We start from the raw sequence: 15,342 nt of genomic DNA, 5'->3' as shown, positions 1-15,342 counted from the left end.
TGAGAGCCCTTGCCAGGAAGTGAGTGAACGGGGCTGAGACCTGGTCCCCCATTCCTCTGCAGTGTTCTCTCAAACTCACTGCTTGGGACCAGAACACTTTCCTCCAAGGAGAGAAGAAAATATTTCCTCTGAGAAGAGCCTCACACCTTAATCAAGTTTGTGGGGGCTGGCTCTACTTGTCCTATTTAATTTGCCAGAGCTTCATCTCATAACATTTATTTGCTAAATAAAGTCGCTTCTCCCTGCAGTTGGCTCTCATACGGTTGCTGTGGGCCAGGCACTCTGCTGGGCAACCCATGTGCATTATATCTCAAAATAAATCATATTTTGTAGATGAGAAAATGGGGGCTTAAGGAGATAAAAGTAAGCAGCTAGTCAGGGCTGGAGGAGTGCTCTGAACCCAAATAAAGGTAATTCAGAAGCCCATGCTCTTTCCAGGGTAGTGACCTCCAAAACAATTCATATATTTATAAAGGGCCCACTTTACCCCAGGCACCATTCAACATGCTATTCTGATGCTTGGGACTCTCCTGTTTACAAAACAGACACTGATCCCTGGCCTTATGGAGCTTATAGACTTCCAGAGGAGACAAACAACAAATACAATAAATAAGTAAATCATATTATACACTGGAAAGGGAGAAGTACTGTGGAAAAAGAAAAGGGGTAGGGTAGGATGATTGGGAATGCTGGGGCTGGGCAGAGGGTAAATTGCAATATTAAATAGGGTGGTCAGGGAGAGCCTCAGGGAGAGGGCAATGTTTAAACAAAGACTCAAAGGAATGAAGGAATTAAGCAATGTGGCTGTCTGGAGAAGAGTATTCCAGGCGGAGAACAAGTGCAAAGGCCCCGGGGCAGAGTGTGTCTGATGCGCTGCAGGAACAGCAAGGAGGCCGTGTGGCTGGGGAGGCCAGGAGAGTGCAGGAGCTGAAATCGGTTGAGAATAGTGACCAGCTGGTGTTGGGCTCACAGACCACTGCCATGACTTGGGCTTTACTCTCAGAAATGGGATCACCTCAGAGGGCTCTGAGCAGAGGTGGGGCAGGGTGTGGCCTGCCTTACCTTCCAATAGGACCTGTTTAGCTGCTGTGCTGAGAACTGACTGCAAGGGAACAAAGAGGAAGCAGAGACACCAGTTAAGAGGCTTTTGAAATAGTCCAGATAGTGGCTTGGACAAGGTGCGCCTGGTGTGGAAAGTACCAGACTCTGCTGCCGTTGTTGCTGTTTCTCCTCCTTCTTTCTGGAAAGTCTGCAGAATGGGGCTGCCTGCAGCCCAGCCCTGGTGTTCCCAAGAAGCAGCTCTGAGGCCAAAGAAAGCTGCTTCACTGCCCGAATATCAGTTTTCTCATTTAGAAAACAGGACAAAACAGGGTTAACAATGCTAGCTTCCCAGGGCTGTCTAAGAACCACTTCTGACGATGGATATGAGGTCCTGCTCAAGTGAACAGGTGCTCAGTTCCAGATGGCTCTCTCCACGCCCTCCAGACTCCATGTCCTGAGACCTGCCTCAGATTAGGGCTTTCAGCCCTTGCCCTCCTGCCCCCCAAAGGAAGCAGGTACAGATGATTCTCTGAATGGAAACACTTCGGGCACATGGCACTGTGCAATCTTTCCCCCTGTTGGGGTGTGGCGCTCACAAACGGATACAGCCCTCCCTGACGCCCCAGAGGCAGAGCCCGAGGCCACAGGCGGAGCCAGCTTAGAGAGGCCCAGGGACCCACAGACGAACTCCATATCTTCTAACCCCCAGGGGACGGGTTGGAATGAGCACTGGATTGGGAGTCTGACAACCTGCATTTCTTTTTTTGAGATAGAGTTGACATATACTCAGGTGTGCAACCTAATGATTTGATATTTGTAGATACTGTGAAATGATCACCACAATAAGTCCAGATAACAGCAACCTGCATTTCTGTAGCAACTCTGCCAGTTTCCAGCTCAGTATACTTGAAAAATGACTTTTCTCTGGGCCTCAGTTTCCCCATCCATCAAATGCGGATGTTGGCAAAATGTCTGTGCTTCTGTCCAGCCCTCTGGAGATTTTCTGGGCCTGAAGAGAGCCCAGGCAGCTGTGGAGTCATGGATTTACTCACTTCCTTATTTTCCTACATGACTTGGCCCTATTTCCTGGCATCCATCTCTCCCCAACTAAGCTCTTCATTTGGTCTGAGCCAACTCTACAGGGAGCACTGGTAATCTGAGCTGGAATCAGAGAGTCCTGGGACAAACCTGAGCCACAAGGCCTTACTCTCTCCCTTCAAGATGTGTGACGCTTCTAAGAGAGATGAGGGGGCTGATTACGGGGGCAGGTGGTTAGATGGTTCAGCTGGAAGGTCCTTTAGAGATCCTCCTTTTACGGGTGGGGAAGCTGAGGCTACAAGAGAGAAGGGACTTGTCTAGGACTCGAAAAGGTCACTGGAAACATCTGTTTTTTAAAAAATAAACAACAAAAAGCTTTATTAAGGTTACTTGGCATGCATTAAACTGCACATGCCTTTTGACATGCATACATACCCATTAAACCATTACCTCCAGAAGTTTCCTTGTGTCCCAGTCTGCTTTCTACCACTATCGATGAGTTTTTGCTCTACTTTAAGGTAGAGCTCACAGGACTGGCTGACAGATTGGGGGTGGGCTGTGGGGAAAAAAGAGGGTGATCAAGATTTTAGCCTGAGGACTAGAAGGCTGGAGTTGCCATCATCTGAGATAAGGGTGGAGCAGAACTGGAAAGCCCTTCCAGAACTCAGGTTTGGACAAGTGTTTGAGCTGTCAAATAGTCCCCATGTGGGAAAGGATTGATGGTATTTGGCCATCTGAGTCGGGAGTTCCAGAGCATCCAGGCTGAGACACACAGAGAAGGACTGAAAGCCAGGGCCTGGACAGATCCCCAAGGAGTGAGTGTAGTTGACAACCAGGCCCTGGCTCTCCCACACTAACAGGTCATTAGGCGCTCTAGAAAATGCACCCTGGCTACCAAGTCTGCACCCCCCCCCCTTTCAGGGCTTAGGCCTCCCTGGGCCCTAGAGAGGGAGTCCTCTGAAGGCAGAACTGTGTTGTTCCATCTGCGTTTGCATGGTGCCCGCACAGTGCCTGGTCCTTGGTAAAACCTTGGTACATGTTTGTTGAACAATGGGGCTAGAAAAGGCAAGAAAAACTCTCCCCACCTCTGCAAAGTCTCAGGAATCCACTTCTGCTTTTTTCCCAGAGCCATGAGTCACAGGAGCGGGATCGCTTCCCACAAGCCAGGAGGACTCCCTTCCTCTGAGGCCCTCACCTCTGGCCCGTGCGTGATTCTGCAAAGAAGGAAAAAGCAAAATGACATTTGATTCACCTTTCCCTTATCTGACTTCCCAAGAACCCCATCAGTTAGGTCTTATCATTCCCACTTTACAGATGAGAAGAGTGGGGATCGAGAGAGAGGGTGGGGAGTAGATTTGAGCCCACTGCCCCTGAATCTACAGCTGCCCCCCGAAGGAGGAAGTTCTATTGTACAGGGGGGACCCTTGGTGACATTGCATGAGGACTTGAGGGAATCTGCCTTTGGCTGTCCCCCACAGGTCTCTTCTTCCTCTGCAAACCTGTGATAAGACGAGCTGCCCCTCTCATCTTCCCGCCCAGTACCACCCTTGGCACCCCGTCCAGGCCTGCCCTCTCAATATGAGCCCCGTAATGCTTCCTGACCTGCCCTGTCCTCAAGAACCTTCTCTGGGCCATGCATGCCTCCTCACACGCCGGGTGTGCACAGGCTCACATGATAGTACCTTCTGACAACCCCAATCCTGCTAGGACATTCGATTTGCCCAATAAACACAGCTGGGCTGATCCCGCTGCATCTCGCCTGGCACACAAGTGACAGGCACCATGTTAGTCCTCCTGTGGCTGGAGAGGGGAGGTCAAGGGCTCAGTTTCAGGTCATTAACTGTGACTGTGAGGAGCACTCTGGAGGAAAAGGCCAGGGCATGGGATAGAGGGACCGGCCATCCTGGGGTCCACGAAGCCATCCTGGGGATGCGAGGGGAAAGATGGAGTTGATGGATGAGCAGGAGTCAGTAAGGGGAAGACATGAGGAGAGAGCATTCCTGGCAGAGGAGAGAGTGGGGCAGAGCTGCGAGGGACAGAGAAGGCCTGTGTGCTTCAGGGGGAGACCAGGTAGCGGACCCAGGAAGTCTGGAGTGAAAGGCAGGACTCTAATTGGCGTGTCTTGTCTACCAGCAAAGAAACAGGCCCTTCGCTGGATCAGTGGCTGGGATCCAGGCACTGGGGGTGGGCGGTGGTCTGGGGTCCAGAAGCCCGCCCTTGGGAAGGAAGGTTCCCAGGTGAGTCCCCACTCAGCAGAGGCCCGCAGCTCCAAGAGCTTGCTGGAAGAGCAGAGGTTCCTGGTCCCCACACCCTGGGCACCTCAGGCTTCCGGACCAGCCTGGGAGGAGGCCCAGGCCTTGTGCCTGCCGGGAGCTTTTGGAGGTGGAAAGGTGGAGCCCTGCAATGTGCTGACCTCTGCCTCCTGCAAGGCCCGGGAGCTGAGACCCATTCTTTCCAGCACCAAAGCTCTGCTGCAGCCAGGGGCGGGTGTGGTCCCATGCTGGGCAGGACGACACAGGAGCATCCACTTCCCTTAGGATGGTTCCCAGAAGGGCTTTGGCTTCCCCGGAGCCTCCATCCTCCTACCCAGCATCCTTCCTTAATGATGAGAGGAAGGCCCCTGAGGCCAGGGTTAGCACAAGTGCACAGCCAGGGAAGTGCCGGCTCAGGGCTTCCTGGCAGGGCTCTGCTGGAACCCTTGAAGCTGGTGGCCCTGCAGCACCTTTCAGGAAACCTCACAGTTGGTTTTGGAAACCACTCCAGTTGCATAGGGGCAGAGCACACGTGGCCTGTGTCCTGAGGGGAGTTGCCTGGTGGCTGGAAGGGGTGGGGGCTGTGAGGAAAGCTGCAGGGCAGGGCCTAGGCTCCTGAAGGGCACCACCTTGGGAGGGAGCCCACTCTCGAGCGCCATCCTCCCTCTCTCCAAGCCTCAGTGGCCTCGTCTGTGCATGGAAGCCACAGTTGTTCTGCCAATGCCACAAGAGAGGTGTGAGGCCTCAGGAGGCTGTAAGGTGCTTCCCAAATGTGAGGTGTCCAGTCACCCTGGGGGAGAGAGATAGAGGCAAGCCGGTGACAACCTTAATGGAGAGCACAGACATTGCCGAGCTTCCAAGGGCACAGCACGACCTCCAGAATGAGGAGTCAGGCAAAGCCTCAAGACTTTCTTTGAGGCCCTGATTGTGAAGTACAGGATCCTGGGATTCTTTGCCCCAGATAAACTGAGCTCTGCGCTCCAGTCACACCAAGACTTGGGCTTGTATGGGGGCCAGTGGTTCTTCACTGGAGGTCTCTGAGAATCTGCCACAGGGGTGAGGGGATACACATATGCATACTCTGGGAGCTCAGAGAAGACCCCGGGGGGACGGTGCACACCAGTCCTCGCCACAGGACTCCTAGAGGTGGGTGTGTAGGCAGCCACTGTACTGCGTTTTGTGTTCAAACTCCCGCCCCCCCCCCACCCCGGCCAGAAGTCGTCCCTGTGGGGAGTTCTCAAGCGCATGGACTTCATCTTCCTCAGAGCCACACTGTGTGCCACCAAGCAGGGCCTCTGTAAGTTTGTTGGGAAAGGAACAGAATAAACTCTTGGTAAACTCTCAAGTGTCCTCTACCTTTGTCTCCAGCACCCAGCCCAGCTCCTGTACACAGCCAGTGCTCAATAAATGTCTGGCAGCTGACGATTCGTTCCCCAAACAAACCTGCCCCACAGTCAACATGTACCATTCGGCCTTTCCCAAACATGCCTCCTGTTTTCCAGCCCCCCAACCCCGTTCCTCCTGTGGGCTCTCTTCCCTAGCTGACATTTTGAGCATCCTGCATGGACCTCCTGTCCTGGGATGCCTTCTTTGACTGGCCTGAGCTCAACACAACACCGCCCCAGCCAAAAACCTCCGAGGACTTCCCTCAGTCCCCACAGGACTGCCTGACTCTCAGGGCTCACCGACACACCCCAACCCCCAGCCCTTAGCCTGATCACAACCCCTAGCGCAGTGTCCAGACAGTAGTCAGCGTCTTACAAACACGTGTAGATGAGCACGTGTGCTCCCTCGGTGGCGCTAGGGCCTACACACTCGCAAGTGTGCACATGCACGCGCTCACTCACGCTCCCACTGTTTCTCAGGAGACACCAGGTTGGTTGATAAAGCTGAGAGGCTCTGGACCAGTCGCCTTCTGCCGTCAGAAAGCACTGAGCTGTTGGTCAGGATGCCTGGGTGGGTGACCTTGGAAAAGTCACCCTGCTGAGCCTCATATTCCCCATCTGTAAGTGAAATGAGGAGTGGGACCACATTATCTCTCAGGCCTCTGTCAGCACCAAAATGTGAACATGGTGAAAATGGTCAATCATAGCACAAGGACAAAATTCCCCAGAATGACTGTGGTGAAGGGAAAGGGGAGAAAGGTGCTCAGAGCGCCCTGACCGGGGGGGGGGGGGGGGGGGGGGGGAACCCTGAGCACCCCAGGCTCCAGTGCGTTCGTCCTGGCGGCCAGTCTCCGTCTGAGAACTGCAGCAGAAGCTGGGGACACAGCCAGTGGGGATCGTCGGTCCCCTGGCCAGGCCTTTGCCACATTTTGCTTTATTATTAGTTCTCACAGGTGTGGTGAGCACTAGCCTGTGGTCAGCTGTCCCACCATATTTGAGACAGATTGCCCAGGAGCGAGCCCTGAAATTGGCTCTCAGTGTCAGAGGAGGGAGAAAAAACTGATTCCAGCGAAGGACTATTTGTGCTGGGACATTAAAGCCAACTGTTGTTCCTGAAGCCTGTGGGCCCCCACCCTGTCATCCCCAGGGTGGCCAGTGCCCTTCTCCTTGGGACCTGGGAGAGACGCTGTCCCCCAGCCTTTCATCTCACTTCTGCCTGCTCAGTTCCAATCAGCAGCACTTCCTCTTGGGTTCTCCACCTTGGACTTGCTCCTGAAATTTTCTGGAAGCATCAAATGGTGCAAACAGATTGTTTTCATTATGATTATTTTGGGTTTAACCTCCGGGCCCTGCGTCCCTGAGATTATGGGGCTATTTCTTAGAACTGTGAAAGGCCTCACCCCCTAAATCAGTCTTTATTTTTCTTTTCAATTCTGGATTCTCTTTTGAGAGGCCCCCATCCTCTGCACACCCTCCCTGCTCCCTCCAGGCCTTGTCCAGTGAAGTCTTGGGGTCTCTGGGGGCAGCTGAGAGGCATCATGACCCTGTCCTCCTGCCCAACCTGCCCTGTCATCAGACTCTGGCCTCTCCACAGCAGCTTCCTAATGTGAAACCAGCATCTCTGAACCTGCCTCCCAGAGGGCTTAGGATCTGCCAACGTTTGGTTGGAGTGTTTTTAATATGAAGATTTTCCTATTCTTCAAAATTATAATAAAAACAACATACACACACAAAATATGTTACATACATATTTTAGTACACTGAAAACTACCAACACATTAACTTGGGCTTCTGCATTATTATAACTTATTTTTTGTACAGACCTTAGAATAAAACTTCTGTTTAATTAAAATGTGGTCCTAGGAGAGTCCAGAGAGCTGATTTAAAAAACCCAAAACACACCCTTACCAAATATAAGTACTTCTCCATGTGAAACAGGATTTTCTTGATGTTCAATCAAAACAGATGGCAGTGGTTCTCAAATGGGGTGATTTTTCCAGCCCCATCCCCTCCCAGGGACACCTGACAGTATCTGGAGACATTTTTGGTTTTCACTACTGAGGGGAGTGTTACTACTTCCATCTAGGGATGGTGGTAAACATCCTATAATGCACGGGACAGGCCCCCACAATGAAGAAATATCTAGTCATAAATGTCAATAGTGCTGAGGCTGAGAAACCCTGATATGTGGGAAGGTGCTAGATGCTTAGGTTGGCATGATTCTGATTGATTTCCATAATCCTGGATTTCAAGTGGTTATGTTATTCAAAACTGCCTTATTGTTCTCACCAATTGGCTTAATAAGTACACACCACAAATAGGAAGGCAACAAATAAAGTTAGGCTTAGTAAAACACTGTTTACATGGGGTTCCAGGTAAGAGTCCTTAAAAAAAAAAAAAAAATCTGTAGCTAAGAAAGTCTGCAACCAGTTGGCCTGGTTGTTGCTCATGATGCTTCTGACAGTCTGACTTTCCAACTCCAGTCCATGCCACTCAGCCACCCTCTTGGCTGCAGGGAGAGGCCCAGACCCCTCTGAGTGAGACTTCTCAATGTATGGGAAAGAAGGCTTATCATCCCAGCAGAGTGTGGGCTCCATGGAAGAAGGGGTTTTGGTCTGCTTTGTCCCTGGCACAAAGTAGGTGCTCATTAAATATTCACTGAATGAAAGCGAGACTTACTCCCAATGTCTTCGAGGGACTGAAGGTTCTCTCTGACCCTTTGGAGGGCAGAAAGGTAGGTATGCTGTCCCGGGGGCCCCTGCCCTGTGCTTCCATGATGCTCGTGGCCTGGCTGGTCATTTCTCATATGAGGAAATCCTAGACACCCATTCATAGGAGATTGGATCCTTCAAAGGAGGCTCTAGACATCCCAGGCATACCTCCTTTCTCCAAATCCTCTGGTCAGGGAGTGACAGTCAGGACCTGACATGGAGTGGGCCTCTTTTCTTCCCATCCATCTCTGAAGGCTCCTCCCAGCCTCCCACGCACTCCACAAAGAGTCTCACTCAGGCCTGCTTGGGGCTGGTCCTCCATGGCACACTCATTGACAGCTTCTAAGGCTAAAGAGTGTTTCCAAACCACCATCCCTCCCCAGGGCACAGGATAGGCCCCAGGGGAGTCATCAACAGAATCCACCTGTGCCTTCCAGAGCCTCACCTGGGTGACCCAGGTACCAGGCCTGCTGTGCTGATGGTGCAGCAGCCCTCTCCCCTCAACGACCCACAGTCTTTGTTAAGTGGCACCTCACCAAGTACCTATAATGTGCCAAGCCCCATGCTAGACCCATGAACAAAATAGACACTGGGCTCATGGTTCACCCCCACTGAAGTTTACCATTAAGCCACTGCTAAGTGGCCAGAACAAAACCTCAAGCAACAGTGTCCAGAAACTCAGACACTTGAGGATCTGCCCACTCCCCAAACTTACAGATCCAGAGACCCAGAAAGGCCCTCTCACTGAAAGCCAGGGTCCTGCCTGGGAAGAACACAGGAGATCTAGGCTCAGCCCTGACCTCAGACTTCAGAGGGAGAGTCTCCTTGTAGAAGCTACTCAATTTGCAGAGACCCTGGGGGAGGGGAGAAGGATGTCCCAGGAGGGACATCCAAGGGGGAAGACGCTGTTTACATTTCAGCGGGCTCTATTGTTTCAAAAGACATAGAGTGGACATTCTCCACAACAATGGCGGGATGGGGTCAGAATTCCTGGTCTTGCGGTTGAGGGCTCTCTGGCTGGGCTATTTGTTTACAACAAAAGTCATCACTTAACCAAAATAGCCACCTCTAAAAACTATCTCCTACTATTGAATTGGAGGATGTAGGCCTAAACATGGCCACTGAGTTTACTTGCTCCAGATGGTGTTCTTGCAAAGACTGGAGCAGGCGTCCTCAGGCTGTTGGAGTAAAAAGAAGAGCCCCTTGGGTGTCCTACCCTGGAAGGCCTTACACAATAGCTGCACTGCACAGTGGGTTCCAGAAGGTGAACAAGACTGGGTTTTCTGCAAGCCTATGTCTCCAACCACCAAGTATCAAGAAGAAATTGAAGCCTGTGAGGGTGAAGGTTTGTTTTGCTGGGTCAGATGGTGACACTGAGAGGGTAGCACAGGGTTCTGTCCCTGTTAAGGGCAGCTCAGCACCTGCCCCTCCCACAGCTTTACCCATCCCATGTTTCAGGTGCTCAAGACAAAAACCCTGGGCTTCTACTGGTGCCTGCCACACCACCCCCATGCCACCCCACTCCACTGCCAACTTCTGCTGGCTCTGCCTTCAGTTTTCTGTTCAGACCAGACCACCGCTCCCACCACCTCCATGGCTGCCACCCAATTCAAGCACCACCTTCTCCTACCTGGGTTACTGCCGGGGCCTCCTCACCAGTCTCCCTGCTTCTGCCTTCGCCCCTCTAGTTCTCTACACAGTTGCGGAATGATCTTTTAAAATGTAAGTCTGATGTTGTCACTCTTCTAGAACACTCCAGAGTCCAAAGAACACTTCCCAGCTCACTGGACCAAAATCTAAAGTCCTTTCTGTGGCTTGTAGAATCTGTTCCCATATTTGTCTCCAGCTCCCTCTTTCTTTGGAGTTTAAAGAAAAGAATAGGAAGGAGAGAACATGAAAAAGAAATTACCCGTTGAGTGTTTCCAGCTGCAGAGACAATGGCTCACCTTGGTAGGATGGCAGATCCACAGATGAGGCCCTAGGCTGTTGGGAACCCTCTGGTTTCTGTGCCACTGGGAGCCTACAGGCCCCATTGAAGCACTGTTCCACATGTATAATACTGTGTTGCTGATGTTGATATTAGCACTAGGATTGCAATAAGGGTGGAGTTGCTGTGTATGAGTAAGTGTTAGGGTTGGGGGCAGTTCTGTGTGAGACAGAGGGATGCTTTCAGTAGCCTTTGGCTGGCCCAGCTGGTCAGGGAAAGCATTCCAGAGAAGGGTGGCCAGAATGCACGCTCACAACCTCAACAGATGATAGTGAACTCAGGAAGATATTCCAGGTAGAAGATTGAAATACAACAAGAAACAACACAATTTTTCCTGAGCAAGGGTTGGGAAGCTGGAAAACAATGGCATATCTTGGCTAAAGTATAGGATTTAAGCTGAGGGACCAGGAGACGATCAGCTGTTTCTCAGATACCCACTGCATACCAGGCCCTGTGCTCAGTGCCAGAAGACGGACAAGGGCTGACTTCCCCCACCCTATCACACCCTGCACAAGGCAGTGGGCGTCAGAAATACGCACATGTGCGGGCGCCTGGGTGGCTCAGTTGGTTGGGCGACTGCCTTCGGCTCAGGTCATGATCCTGGAGTCCTGGGATCGAGTCCCGCATCAGGCTCCCTGCTCAGCAGGGAGTCTGCTTCTCCCTCTGACCCTCTTCCCTCTCGTGCTCTCTATCTCTCATTCTCTCTCTCTCTCAAATAAATAAATAAAATCTTAAAAAAAAAAAAAAAAGAAATACGCACATGTGCATACACACACCCTCACACACACAAGGAGAAGACTTACTGGGATGAGAGAGCTCAATGGCCTTTGTTAAAAGTTTCTCCCAACAGAAAACAGGCAGTGGTGCTAAAAGATCCAGAGCAACTCAGGCTGCTCCCAGTTCCTCTCCAGTAGTCCCCTGGAGGCCAGCCTCTTATTTTAAAACAAATCCTTTGAAGAGGTCCTTGTTCCTTCCAACAAAAGCACCCAATTACTTCTTCCCATCAGAAATATTGAGACTTGGGGTGCCTGGGTGGCCAGTCGTTAAGTGTCTGCCTTCGGCTCGGGTCGTGATCCCGGGGTCCTGGGATGGAGCCCCGCATCGGGCTCCCTGCACAGTGAGGAGTCTGCTTCTCCCTCTCCCTCCCTGTTCCCTCTCTCGCTGTCTCTCTCTGTCAAATAAATAAATAGTCCTTAAAAAAACAAAAGAAATATTGAGACTCCAAGAGATGTTGTTAGGGGAAAAAAGCTGGGTGTGGGACAGTATGTAAGTAGGTGGACTCTTATTTGTGATATTAAAAGTCACCATAATAAAGGATGTGTAGGTTAGCTCTGGACAGAAACAAAGACCCTGGCAGGATGGGGTGGGGGACAGGAGGCAGATAGACACTTTGTTTTTACTGTGTTTTATTATCAGGTTTATGTATTACTTAATCAAAATAAGGAATTAAAAAAAAAATTAATTCCCAGGCTCTGAGGAGGCAGATTGTTTCACAGGCAAGTCCCCAAGCATGGTGGCTCATAGGCCTTCCTCAGCATCAGTGCAACCATGTGCTGTGGGCCCAGGCTCCAGCCTGTACACAGAGCACATAGGCAGGAAGACACCTAGGAGCCTGTGGAGGCTGGGGGCCTGGAGAGCCAAGCTGCACCTGAGTGGATTCAAGTCCAGATGTCCATTCAGCCCTTGCATAGCTCTGTTGGAGAATCAAGATCCCAGGAGAGGAAGACCCGTTGACCAGTCACTGGTCTGGTATCCACCCTAGGCTGCATCAGGGTGACAATGGGAAGGGCTGGGTCTATGAGCGGGCATCCTGCATATGCCTGGGATCAACCCTACTAGGGCTGCCCACAGTGGGGAGGCTTCATTCACTTCACTGGGTGATGTCAGGTGCCAGGCTGCCACGAATGGCCGAACATTCCCCACAGGGATGATGGAACACAATGCACTTGAAACTACAGGGTAAACAAATGGCATGGTGGATGGTCAGATCAAAGGAAGCAGGAGAGTGAGTAACGGGCCACAGGAGATGGCATGCATTCCCCACCGACAGAGTCCCCTCTGAGACAAAGAAATCCCGGGTCTTGAACTATGTGGCTAGTCTGGACAAAAGTTACATTTTCAGAGGCAATTAATGGGATTTGGTTGTACGACTCATGTTATGAGCCCACTGGGGTGAAAACCTCAGAGTGCTTGAGACTGTTCTTGGCCCTTCACAGGGACCAGAGAGCTCCCTGGGAAGCTCCACAGCCTGAGAATATTGGAGGTGGGTTGGTAGATCCCAGCACATTCCCGAACTCTCTGGCTAAGTGGCCTATTTCTTGGCAATCTTGGGGCACCCTGCAGTCTATGAAAGGATATTTTTCTTTCATGAAAATGTTGAAATAATTGGAGTTGAGTGACACAAATCTAGCATGAGAATTCCTGCCATGAGTCCTGAAGCTCAGGCTGCCAAATACCCGTGTTCTTACTCGCTTCGTCAATATTAAACAATGACTTACTCCAATGAATAGAGAAGATTAAATACAGCTTCATAGGATTTCTTTTTATTACATTAAAATCCATATTTCAGAATAGCTAATAGGCTTAGAATACACCTCACAATTGTTATCAATAAAATATTAACTTCAACCACTCTGAGACAGGCAATGGGTTTTTCAGTGACAGTTGACACCAAAAGGTCAAAGGCCTTACAAAACACTATTCCCAGCCATAGACTAAGAGAAAGGAGCCGGGCATGCCTGACTTCCCCTGGTGGTTCAGCCTTTCGAAATGAGGTCCCTATTTTAACTTCAAAACAGTTCTTGGTTCCTTCTGTGAGTAGCTTGTTTTGTTCTATGTGACTGAGAACAGAGGGGTAGAGATGTCTCTAACCTTTGGCAGAGGACCTTCCGACCCTCAACCCAGGCCTTTCTCCCCAAGAGGGTGACCAACTGTTCCAGTTTGCCCAGGAGTGAGGGAGTTCCCAGAGCATGGGACTTTCAAAGCTAAAACCAGAAAAGTCTGGGGCAAACTGGGACAAAGTTGCTCAACCTACTCCTTGCTCATTCGGTCCTTTCATAGCTGTCTCCTTGATGCAGATCCAGAGGAGAGGGAGGGGGTTTGTGGTCCTGGCAAGAACAGTCAAATAATAATAATTTCTCCCACATGGTCATCCACTTACCCCAGACTCTGTGCCAAGGGCTTTTCATACACTATCTCATCTCATACTTTCCACAAATGTTTTCCCCATGAGACAGGTTAAGTGACTTGTGCAGGGCCACCCAGTCAATAGATGGAGGAGAGGCAGGAATGGGGACACAGGTGTACCTCATGTCAAAGGTACACTGGAAACAACATGAATATAAACCAAACAATCATTCTTCAGTCTCTTATATCACCTGGTCATTTAAAATTTTTCCTTGAGAAACCCAAAAATGCTTTGAAACACTGTACTCTCTCAAAATTTAACTCTATTTTATAAGTCTAAATTGCTCTCTCTCTCTCTCTCTCTCTCTCTCTATATATATATATATATATATATGTTCTTTTTTAAAAAGATTTATTTATTTGAGAGAGAGAGAGAGAGTGGGTGGGTGGGTGCACGGTTGGGGGGGGCAAAGGGAGAGAGAGAATCTCAGGGAGATTCCGCACTCAGCACAGAGCCCCACACAGGGCTCAATCTCACTACCCTGAGATCAGGATCTGAGATGAAGCCAGGAAGCCAAGAGTCGGGTGCTTAACTGAGCCACCCAGGAGCCCCTAAATATATGTAATTTCTGATACCCTGTAAATATTAAACAAAACTGGCACATCACTCTTTAAAATGTATGCAATGATAGGAATGCAAAATAGCACAAACCCTGTGAAGGGAAATTAAGTAATATCTAGTAAAATTACATAACTGTTTCCCCTTTACTCAGCGATGCTACTTCTAGGAATCTATCCCAAAGAAACACTAGCAAAACCAAAATGACATATTTTAAGACTCTTCACTGAAGCATTGTTTATAGCAGCAATAGACAGGAAACCCACATTTTTGGCCATCAGGGACTGGTTTAATAAGCCATAGCATGTCACACAATGGAGTTCTATGCAGCTATAAAAAGGAATAAGGAGAATTTCTGCATTCTTGGTAAAATCCACAGGGCATATATTGTTATGTGAAAAAGGCAAGGTGTAGAATCATATGTATACTACACTATTTTTTATGTGAACTGGGGGAATATAAATAAGTAAATAAATAAATTCATATTTGTCTACATTTCAAGACAAAGGCAACAACAGTTGAAGAGGAAATGAAAAGTTTCCCACATGGGGGAGTGTAAAAGAATCAGGAAAGGACAACGAAAGCTGAATTTATCTGAATTTAACTTACTTTATAGTTTTGACTTTGGAACCATAGAGATGTTTTAATTAAATAATTAAATAAAATTAAAGAATTTTCAAAAATGAAAATATAAAGAATTGAAGAAAATCAGAACAGAAAAAAATACACATAAAAACTGAATACAAAATAAAACAAATGAACCTAACTGAATGTCAAGTTGGTGGCTTAACCATACACAGAATTATTAGAGTGACTTTAAAATACAGTAATTTGGCTGAATATTCCAAATAAGACATATGCTAAATAAACTGCAAAGAAATCTTAAGTTGATTAGTTCAGTAATCATGTCATGGTGATAATATTAGTAGTATTATTTTAAAACTATTGTATAGTAGGAAAAAATCAGTAATTATGTTAGTGTTAATAGGAATCAAAATTTTTGGTATAAGAGAAAAGAGATACAAATACAAAATTTTAAATTTAAGTCAAATTCTGTAATCTTAAAGTTTAATCTGAAATACTAATATTGGCTCATAATTTATTTTTATATTTTAAATCAAATACCTATTTCCTAACTGTCCTCTGCAAAGACCTAGAAGCAATGATCCATCCAGTAGCAATG

At 49.0% G+C, this 15,342-nt stretch overlaps 1 long non-coding RNA gene across 1 annotated transcript; it reads right to left on the bottom strand.

The window, feature by feature from the left end:
• Positions 1-2,514: 2,514 nt before the first annotated feature.
• LOC141370946 (uncharacterized) lies at positions 2,515-10,120 on the bottom strand. Its single transcript, XR_012375458.1, has 3 exons — positions 10,058-10,120; positions 3,165-3,293; positions 2,515-2,635 (listed from the first exon to the last, which is right to left on the bottom strand). It is a non-coding gene; the product is annotated as an uncharacterized lncRNA (long non-coding RNA).
• Positions 10,121-15,342: the final 5,222 nt, after the last annotated feature.

The sequence above is a fragment of the Callorhinus ursinus genome, unplaced genomic scaffold, assembly GCF_003265705.2.
Source record: "Callorhinus ursinus isolate GAN/ISIS: 27379988/994484 unplaced genomic scaffold, GSC_fseal_2.0 scaffold1, whole genome shotgun sequence".
Classification (NCBI taxonomy): Eukaryota; Metazoa; Chordata; class Mammalia; order Carnivora; family Otariidae; genus Callorhinus; species Callorhinus ursinus.
Note: the sequence above shows the minus strand (reverse complement) of the source record. Positions and strands in the feature narration are given on the sequence as shown.